Genomic DNA, 10,328 nt, shown 5'->3' on the forward strand with positions numbered 1-10,328 from the left:
GGTTTCATCCAAATTAGGTCTGACAGACAACTTCTGTGCTCATGTTGCTGAGGTGAGTTGAGTTTGTCCTGCCTCCTTTGGCCCAATGACCTGACAGAGAACCCAACATGACATGGGCTTGCCTTGGGACTAGGAAGAGAGCAAAGCTCCCTGACACACTTGACATCTGTGTTTAAAACTCAATCCTAGAGTCCAGTTCAGATCAATATGTCTCTACAGGGCCTCCCCACAGGGATGACCTCTCTCGGCACAGCAGAGGTCTGGGATACAAAGAACAGGAGATCTATGTGGGTGTCCAGTTGGAGCTTTATCACCTTGACAATGGAGTACTCACTGGCCACTTCTAGAGAGGAACAGACTTCCAGGTCCTCAGGTGAGAAGATGGCGGTGCTCCTGTAAGGCCAGTAGGAGTCAGACAGCTCGGGAAGAACTGAATATGTCAAGTAGTGTTTATCTGGAGAGTCCCGTGAGACGTCCTGCTCTACCACCTCTAGCAGCTGTCCACTGAGCCTGCAGGGTGGGGACAACCGAAGATTAACCTGAGAGGGATCTGAAATCCTATGTCCTGTCTGAGTTTGATGGAAGGGACAAAGGAATGGTCAAGAAAGCAGAGAGGCTGACCCATTCAAGAGAGAAACAACTCTTCTTGTTTGAGTGCGACAAGCTCTGTTTGTCACAGGAGCAGCAGATAGAAAGGACAGTAAGTGCTCAGCGCACGGGCCAAGTAGCAAGCTTGTGAAGAAGGAGCCTCAATTATCTCTGTGTCATGCAATCATGACTCTCTACATACAGAGTCTCAGAATAGTGGCTTTCCCCCTTCCTGTCAAATGGCATCGAGTTCTGCATTTGTGACCAAGTGACTGTCCCAGCTATCTCATCCAGAAAGGCCTCTTTCTCTCAATATCTGGCATGATAGTATATGTTTGTCTTCTTGCTGTGATATGTTCTTGCTAGGAAACCATGTCAACATGATAAATCTAACAGGCAGAAAGAAGACGTGCATCTCTCAATAAAGCACGGAGGACAGAATGAGCGAGCTCGGCGATCCTTGTGACATATTAAGTTTACCTGGGTCAGCTGACTGTGGGTTACTCAACTAGGGAGGTAATTAAGAAAAATGGAAGCAATCCAAGTACCATAAAAAAGCAGAAAACATGGTGAAAATGGATAATTTGTCATCGACCAAATAGATAATGTAGTTCTCTTCAGCACTTTCTGCTTTTCCCTGGGTGCCACTTTTGAATTCACAGCCCCCAAGTATTCAGAATTACCTGGGGGCAACTGACTCTTGTCCTTTCGGTCCCTCCTGATCAATTTCATTTTCTGCAAATAAAGGAAGAGAAAGAGTTACATGACGCAGACTCCCCTTCACAAATGCCCACTCTTAGGTCCCATGTAGCACAGGAGAGCAACAGAAGCAGATTGAAAACAGGCAACCGTGAGAGAACTCATCCAGGAGGGCTTAGGAGGGCCCTGGAAGCAATCACTGGCATTGCTGTCTTCAGCCATTAAATAAATGTCCCTGATATGACAGGCCATCATCACAGCATCCTGTCTTGAGTCTGCCAACAACAAGTTGATTCTTTTCCCCCGAGATCCTGGGGAAGAACCCGGCTGATTCCGAGGGGTTGCTGCAACCTCTACGACATCGGCCACAGCAACGTGTTTCGTGACACATCTCCAAAGGCAAGAGAAACAAGAGATAAAATGAACTTGTGGGACTTCATCAAGATAAAAAGCTTCTGCATAGCAAAGGAAACAGTCAAAAAAACTAAGGCAGACCTGGAATTGGAGAATATATTTGCAAATGACACTACAGATAAAAGACTGGTATCCAAGGTCTACAAAGAACTTCTCAAACTTAATACACAAGAAACAAATAAACAAATCATAAAATGGGCAGAAGACATGAATAGACACTTTTCCTTTGAAGACATACAAATGGCTAACAGACACACAAAAGAATGTTCAAAATCATTAGCCATCAAGGAAATTGAAATCAAATCCACACTGAGATACCACCTTACACCAGTTCTAAGGCCCTTGTCGGGGCTGTGCTTCCCCGAACATTCCCTGAGCTCTTTCTCTGGGGCCTCTCCCCGGTGCCATAGTCTGCTGCTTATGTCACCTACACCTGAGAACTACATCTCCCCATTTCTCAGGTAGTTCTGACAGAGGAGCCCCAGGCCACCCCAGGCTCCAGGAATGGTCACTGAATGCAGGAGGGTAAGGAACGCACGACCCAGGGGAAGGTCAGAAAGCTCAGTCTTTAGGAAATCTGAGCAGAGGTGGGTCCTGATGAAGAGGAAGCTGGGGACGAGGCCCCAGAGATGAGGGGAGATGATGAACTAGACGGAGGATCAGAGGAGAGAGTGACATGTGCACTTCATGTAAGAAAGGGGCCACTTATGTCCTTAGAAAAGGGAAAAAAGAAAAATAAGTGGGAGACAGTGTTGTGAGGCCAGTATTACCATTGTGACTGTGAGCACCGAACAGGGAAGATTGCCTTGAATATGTCATAGGAGAGAAAACTGGGTACACGAGCCTTTCTGAGAAAGCCAGGGAAGATGGGGTCCGGTGAAAGTGGAGCCTCTGACAACTGCCCCGTCCCCCATGAAACAATGCCCCGAAACCATTTGCCGAGGGCTAAAGCCCCACAGCGACCCACAAATTAGACACGACAAATTCATAGATGTTCTCAAGCAATTTCTGTTGAATCAGGCCCCCCAGAATTTATGCCGTTTCTTCTTTCCCGTAGCGATGGAATGGAGATACTAGTTTTGCGCTTTCCGATGAAGGGGCAGAGGGGAAACTAGGTAAGAGGATGAATAAGTTGGCCAGTTATAAAGCCAGAAAGTTGCAAACCCAGGACCTGGGGCAGAGCTGATAGTAAACACCGGGTTCTTGCTGACCTCGCTGGATTGGAGCATCATGGGGTTCGACCTCACTCCGTTGCTGCCTCCAGCCACAAGCCTGTGACAACCAACACAGGGAGTAGAACTTCCTACTCCCTGTCCCTCTCACCTTGGAAGAGCGGCCATTGGTTCCCAGAACCCATCTTGGCATTCAGGCTCCCGATGGCAGAGGAGAGGCCGAGCCTGGCTCTGTTGTCTCCACAATCCAACTGCTGTTCCAGCTGCTGTTGCAGAGAATTGGCCACCTGGGTGCTTGGCTGTGTCTGTGCTCCAGACATTTGCACCTCTGCCCTTTGGAAAGTCACATTTCCACTCGATGGGCCCTGGTGACGGGGAGCCTGCATCGGGGCTGAAGCAAGAAGAGATTTCAATGGGATCCACCCCAGGGCTCCTTAGCTGAGCACTCCCAGAACACCCACGTCTGATGTCCCTTCCGGTCTGAGAGACCACCCTGCGAGCAGGTACAAAGGCAAACATCACGTGTATGAAGGAGATGTCAGTGTTGTGTCCGAGCCTAGGGATACTGGGACGGCAGGTGCCCAGCCTGCAAAGTCCCTGAGGTGAAAATCACCCCCTTCAGTCCACCAGGCCTTGGCATGGGCACACAAGTTCATTTCTATCATTCCGTTAGTCGTAACCTTCTTCCTACAGCCTAGAGAGAGTAGGTCCTAGAGAGTTCTTAGGGCATGGGGAGAAGGAGTTGTCAGTGGGTGCTGTGCAGCATTAGAAGGGTGCCAGGCAGCCAAGTGAAGAGCCTCCTGGGCACCCCTCGTCACAACAGAAAAGGCCCGGGACCTCTCAGCTCTCACTGCTTTTGGATGGAGCCTCATGGAGACATTGATCTCCCAGAGGGGCTGGAAGAGCCCCTGGCTCTGCTCACAGGACAGAGTGACTCACAGGGTGGGAGTTGGCAGATGTGTGGCAGGGTCACAGGGATCTCTGGGGGCAGTCTTGCAACCTTTTTGTTTACATTTACAACTGTTTCAAATAATTTGGTACAAAAGCAGAGAGGACAGGGCCAACCCCATCCCCACACAGGCCCTGACAGGACCGAGTGGAGAGTAGTGGGCAGTCTGAGCTGGTGCGGGTCTGAGATCCTACTAACCACTGGCCAGGGGTCCTGGGCAAGTGACATGACGTTGCTGAGCCTCAGCACCCTCGGCTCTCACAGGAGATGCCACACCAACTGGAGAGTGACCTCTGAGGACACGAGCCGCTCCAGCACGACAGCGCTGCTGCTGAGCGGGCACGGAAAGGGACGTGGCGGACAAACGAAGCAAAGTAACTGTGTGTTTCATTTCTGCTTCCTGAATTGCTGTAATCCTGAGGAGGCCTTTGCTTCTTGGCCCCTCCGAGAGGAATGGGAAACGGGAGAAGGTGGTCCTAGGGTGGAGAGACTGTTAACTGACCAAAAAGATGAAGGAACAAAATGTTTCATGGCCAATTTCACTAGACAACATTGACACAGTGAGGAACCTCATAGACTCCTTGCTGCTCCTACAAGGCGATTTGATGGCAAGGAAATTTGGCTAACAACGCAAACGCTTCTCCCAGAAGCAAAGTCCGAATTGTAGCCTGAGTGGGAAGAAATGAGAATTGGGTGTTAGCCTGCACTCCTGTGCGAGTGTGACCCAAGGGGGTCTTGCTGAGCAGGCAGCACTTTCTGAAGATTCTGGAGAGGGGAACAACTCTGCTTTGCTCCAGAATGAGGCCAATACCCACGGCAGGTGCACGGACCGTTGATCATTTACATGACATTATGCTACTGAGAGCAACACTTGACGGGGAGAAAATCACTGAAGCTGCACACAGGGTGGAAAGGACACCATCCGTGGAGGATGGAAAACCAGGCCTAGAGCTTCGGCTTCACTGAACCACGGGGTCCAGCTAGGACTGGGTGCTCGGGATCGTCTATCTAAATGCTGAGCATTCTGGGCTCCCCAGAAGCCAAAACTTTGATCTCAGCAACAATATCACAGATGCTGCAAATATGGAGCACATGCAAATCTGTGTGGAGAGCCAGAGAGTTTGCAGGACACTACAACAGATATACAACTGGCAATAGAATCTCATTAGTAGCAGAAGTCGGTTCTTACAAAAAAGAAAGAAAGCAAGAAAGCGGGAACGAAAAAAGAAAAGAAAGAGTCCTGTTACCCAGATATCTACAGTTGACATCGTGGTGGCTGAAGGTTTTACTCTTTTCCCTGCATTTCTCCTCTCTAAACTGACTTGGTACCAAGGGCCTGCACTTGGGAGGGGGCTTGGTGGCAGAGGGAAGTCTGGGACAGAAGGAAAGGAAAATTGTCTGACCCACATGATGCCTTTTTTTTTTTTTATACACTCCCCGCCCAGTGTGGAGCCCAACGTGGGCCTTGAACTCACAACCCTATGATCAAGACCTGAATGGAGATCAAGAGCTGGATGCTTAACCAACTGAGCCACCCAGGTAACCCAGTGTTTTTGAAATGAAATCCAAGAGCAGAGTTCTAACCAGTTTGAGTCTCTAGGATCTGTTGGCAGGGATGCACGTCTCAGCCGATTTAGGTTGTTGGATACAGAGAAGACAGGCTTCCTGACCTCCCCTCCACCCAGGAGTGTTGTGCCCCTCACAATGGGAGTACTTACCACCCACATCCAGACCCAAGAAGGTTTCCTGCTTATCAAATGTGAATGAAGCACTTGTGTAAGGTCTGCAGGTGTCTGGCGGGTCATGGCCAAATGAAGAAGTCAAATAACAGTCATCCAGGGAGTCCTGCGGGTCTTCATTCTCTTCTGACACTGGTAGCTCCCTGTGGAGCCTCGTGTGACAGGCAGGACTAGAGATGCAACAAGAAAGTTGAGTCAACATGGAGTCCCAGCTGCTTTGGGCGGCACCGAAAAGAAATGCGAAGTCTTCTTCCCATGAACCATTCTGCCTCCATCTGGGGCCAGAGTGTGGATGTACTGGGGATAGATGAGGCAGGCAGGGAGGGAGCAAGAGCTGGAGGGGCCCAGAGCATGGCCAGAATGGGAGACTAAAGGGAAGGAGTCTGAACCACCCCAGCACACAGCAGTCACAACACACAGCACGCTCAGAAAACAATAAAACCAGCATCAACACTTTTGCATACGTTTTGTTGACATTTACAGAAAGCACCAAGACAACCCCAGACTGGCAGCATTGTAGATTCCTAGAAAGCTCGTGTGTCCGAGGCCTACTTGTCTAAACACTGAGATATCAATTTTTTTACACACTTTTCTTGCCATGAATTCTTGCCAACGTCATAATGCGAAACCAGCAGAGACAGATGTGCATCTTAGGCTGGACTCAATACAAAGAGAGACCGTGAGAATGCAAGAAATCCTGTGATTGGTTAGTATACCTGTGTCAATGGCCTGAGCTTCCAAATTTGGGACGCATAAAGAAAGGGGCCTATATGAGTACCACAGTGAAACAGAGAACATTGCTAACGGACCATTTTATGGGTGTCTGAATGGGTGAAATAGGTACATTTAGCACTTTCTAGATTTTCCGAGAGCCAAGATCCCCAGACATCACCACTGCATTAAAGCCCATGATTCTTCAGAGTTACCTGGGGCATATCCGTCCTTGGTCTTCTTCCTCCACAAGATCATTATGACTGTCTACAAATAAATACAGACAGGGCCAGTCACGTTCAACAACACCATGTGTACATTCCAATTAAGTATCCGATACAACTAGCACACGGACTGTGCGCCGCTTAGCGGGGCAGCAGGATATTGTGAGAGTAACCATCCAGGAGGCCTCAGGTAGTGTCTTGGGAATGTGCCTTGGTCTGCTTTCCTGAGCCATTGGGCATGAGCTCCCTGCTGTGGTAGAGCCACATCTCAAGAGTCTGTGTACAGCGTGAAACGTGTGTTTTGCCACAGATTCTGGGGAACAGCTTACCTACATTCTAAAAACTTAGTGCAACCTTCTCTCATTACCTTATGCCATGAGATAAATGGTTTAAGGGAATTTAGACACAGAGACCAGACTGATGGATGGAATCTGCAAACCCTCATGTCAAAAGAAACCTTTTGTGTACAATTCTTTGTGCTTACAGACATATGAGCCATGCATGGGAGGGGCAAAGGCCAGAATCAGCTGTGCTTCAAGGAAACCTACGAGCAAGCTGATGGCAGAGGTGTTGATGACCTGATACTCTGATGACAACTCAGTGTAGACAGCCAACATAGAGGACACAGACACTGGGAGTCAGAGCAGTCAGGCAGGGAAAGAACAAATCGAAAGATGTAGGTAAGGCTGCCAACATCTTTGGACAGGCACAAAAATTCAAGAGACAATATTCAGCTATGAAAATGAGAGCATTGGAGATGAAGAGAGATATTTAATGGAAATCAGGAACAAAGACAGAGACCTCTGCATGTGGAGCACAAGTGAGTGTTAGCTGTCACATCTGCCTTGAATCGAATGTCCTAACTTCTGTCAGAAGCCATAAGCATGGCCTGAGATGAGGAACAAAGGGCAGGTGCCTGACTCACCTGAGGTCTGTGCTAAAAAGTGTATCCTAGAGCCTGACTCAGATCCTTATGTCTACTGGGCTTCTACAGAGCGATGACACATTTCTGCACAACCAGAGGTTGGGATCCCAAAAATAGGGGGTCAGCTTGGGAGTCCAGTTGGAGCTTTATCACCTTGACAATGGAGGACTCACTAGCTACTTCCAGAGCAGAACAGATGTCCAGATCTTCGAATGAGGTGATGTCAGCCTTGCTACAAGTCCCGAGGGAGTCAGACAGGTCAGGAAGGGCCGAATAAGTCAAATAGCATTCATCCAGAGAGTCACATGGGGTATCCTCTTCCACCTCTGGCAGCTCTGCGGTGAGCCTGGGAGGGTCGGGAGATCTGAAGTTTAACACAAGAAAAGTAGACACCCCAGCATCCTACTGGTTTTGATGGGAGGCCGAGAAGTATACTCATAACAAAGGGGCACAGCCGTGATTAACAGCAAAAACTATCCTCCTGTTACAGGGGCAGAGAGTGGCTGCTGTGGGGGCAGTAGAGACAGATAGAGAACAAAAGGTGCTCAGGATAGTGGCCGCAGAGCTAAGCTTCTGAGCAACAAACTGAACGACTATGGAATGGAACACATAGCTCACAGCGCACATGGGGAATCCTAAAGGTGGCTTGAACACTTGCATAAATATTGTTGATACTACCTTGGGTGACCAAGTGAACACAGGCTTTAAAAGACAACATCCATATGGAGAGACCTTGTGTCGTTGGTGCCTCTTTCTTATGACGTGAGTGCTTTTTTTAGGTATTCTTTGGCTATAATATATCCTCAGTGTGGTAACACCAAACAGGGAGAGGCATATAGGCCTCTCACTCTCATTTTACCAAAAGGATAGAACAGGGGAATGCAGAGAATCCCAGTGACTGCTAATTCACCAAGTTCCATGCCCTTCAGGTTATTGAAGTGAAGGGGTCAGTAAATGGAACTTAACTATGTAACATGTGAAGCCACACTTCATGGTTAAACAAAGGTACTTTGTGATTGGAGAACGGATAAAACAGGCATGTCTGGCAGTTTATGTTTCTTCCTTGAAATGCAGTCCTTCAGTTTAACCACTGAAATAACAACCCAGGATTCTTCAGAGTTACCTGGGGCCTATCGGGTCTTGGTCTTCTTCCTCCTTATGAGAGATTTGGTTTTCTGTAAATACATAAAGACAGGGCAGTCATTAAGCAGATCCTGCTCTGTACATTAATAATCTAGTGTCTAATGCTAGCCAGGTACTCAGATATGCTCAATGTGAGAACAGGTTTAGTCAGAAGACTATTTCAGGGTGCTTCTGATATTGTCTTATGATAAGTGGCTTGATTTCCTTGCCTGAGGCATTGGGAAAAATTTATTTTTTCTAGGAGATCATCATCACGGTTGCCCTTGTCTTAAGTCTGTGCAAACACTGTACTTACCTTTTTCATACAGATTCTGGGGATCCAGCCTCTGAGCATTCTAAAAGGATTACTGCAGAATTCAGCCTTCTCTCATCAGAGAGCCTGCTTGTTGAAGACTTACTGGAATTTATATACTGAGAGTGAACAGATGGAATGCAACGACAAACCCTCAAATGAAAGTGAGTCTTTGGTGCTACAGAGAATGTTGGCTCAGTTCGTGTGGTGGGGGAATGCAAAGCACAGCTCTGCTTTGGGAAACACACAAACAAGCTATCAGTGGAGGCACTGAGGGTGGGTTTTCAGACAACTGCTTAGGAAGACAAGTCAACCCAAAGGGGAGATACAAGCGGGGTTTAGAATAGCAAAACCAGTTAACCCAGGACAAGAATGCCAACTGACAGTGGCAGGCATAGATTCGTAAAGGACCTGGCTCAGAGATGAAACGTAGAGCTATTGAAGGTGAGAAGATATATTTCATCCAAATTAGGTCTGACAGACAACTTCTGTGGTCATGTTGCTGAGGTGAGTTGAGTTTGTCCTGCCTCCTTTGGCCCAATGACCTGACAGAGAACCCAACATGACACGGGCATGCCCTGGGACTAGGAAGAGAGCAAAGCTCCCTGACACACCTGACATCTGTGCTTAAAACTCAATCCTAGAGCCCAGTTCAGATCAATATGTCTCTACAGGGCCTCCCCACAGGGATGACCTCTCTCGGCACAGCAGAGGTCTGGGATACAAAGAACAGGAGATCTATGTGGGTGTCCAGTTGGAGCTTTATCACCTTGACAATGGAGTACTCACTGGCCACTTCTAGAGAGGAACAGACTTCCAGGTCCTCAGGTGAGAAGATGGCGGCGCTCCTGTAAGGCCAGTAGGAGTCAGACAGCTCGGGAAGAACTGAATATGTCAAGTAGTGTTTATCTGGAGAGTCCCGTGAGACGTCCTGCTCTACCACCTCTAGCAGCTGTCCACTGAGCCTGCAGGGTGGGGACAACCGAAGATTAACCTGAGAGGGATCTGAAATCCTATGTCCTGTCTGACTTTGTTGGAAGGGACAAAGGAATGGTCAAGAAAGCAGAGAGGCTGACCCATTCAAGAGAGAAACAACTCTTCTTGTTTGAGTGCGACAAGCTCTGTTTGTCACAGGAGCAGCAGATAGAAAGGACAGTAAGTGCTCAGTGCACGGGCCAAACAGCAAGCTTGTGAGGAAGGAGCCTCAATTATCTCTGTGCCATCCAGTCATGACTCTCTACATACAGAGTCTCAGAATGGTGGCTTTCCCCCTTCCTGTCAAATGGCATCCAGTTCTGCATTTTGTGGCCAAGTGACTGTCCCAGCTATCTCATCCAGAAAGGCCTCTTTCTCTCAATATCTGGCATGATAGTATATGTTTGTCTTCTTGCTGTGATATGTTCTTGCTAGGAACACATGTCAACATGATAAATCTAACAGGCAGAAAGAAGACGTGCATCTCTCAATAAAGC

General features: G+C 48.2%; 1 protein-coding gene and 1 long non-coding RNA gene across 2 annotated transcripts in view; one reads left to right on the top strand and one right to left on the bottom strand.

Moving 5' to 3' along the window:
- The window catches only part of LOC125281906 (myomegalin-like), a 134,200-nt gene that overhangs the window by 32,811 nt on the left and 91,061 nt on the right, over positions 1 to 10,328 (top strand). The window contains 2 exon segments of the mRNA XM_057310775.1: positions 5,268 to 5,361; positions 8,873 to 9,020. The gene's annotated coding sequence lies outside the window, so the exon portion shown is untranslated.
- LOC130543493 (uncharacterized) lies at positions 5,419 to 8,883 on the bottom strand. The gene is made up of 3 exons (XR_008958873.1): positions 8,545 to 8,883; positions 7,595 to 7,767; positions 5,419 to 6,539 (listed from the first exon to the last, which is right to left on the bottom strand). It is a non-coding gene; the product is annotated as an uncharacterized LOC130543493 (long non-coding RNA).

The sequence above is a fragment of the Ursus arctos genome, unplaced genomic scaffold (assembly GCF_023065955.2).
Source record: "Ursus arctos isolate Adak ecotype North America unplaced genomic scaffold, UrsArc2.0 scaffold_12, whole genome shotgun sequence".
NCBI classification, from domain to species: Eukaryota; Metazoa; Chordata; class Mammalia; order Carnivora; family Ursidae; genus Ursus; species Ursus arctos.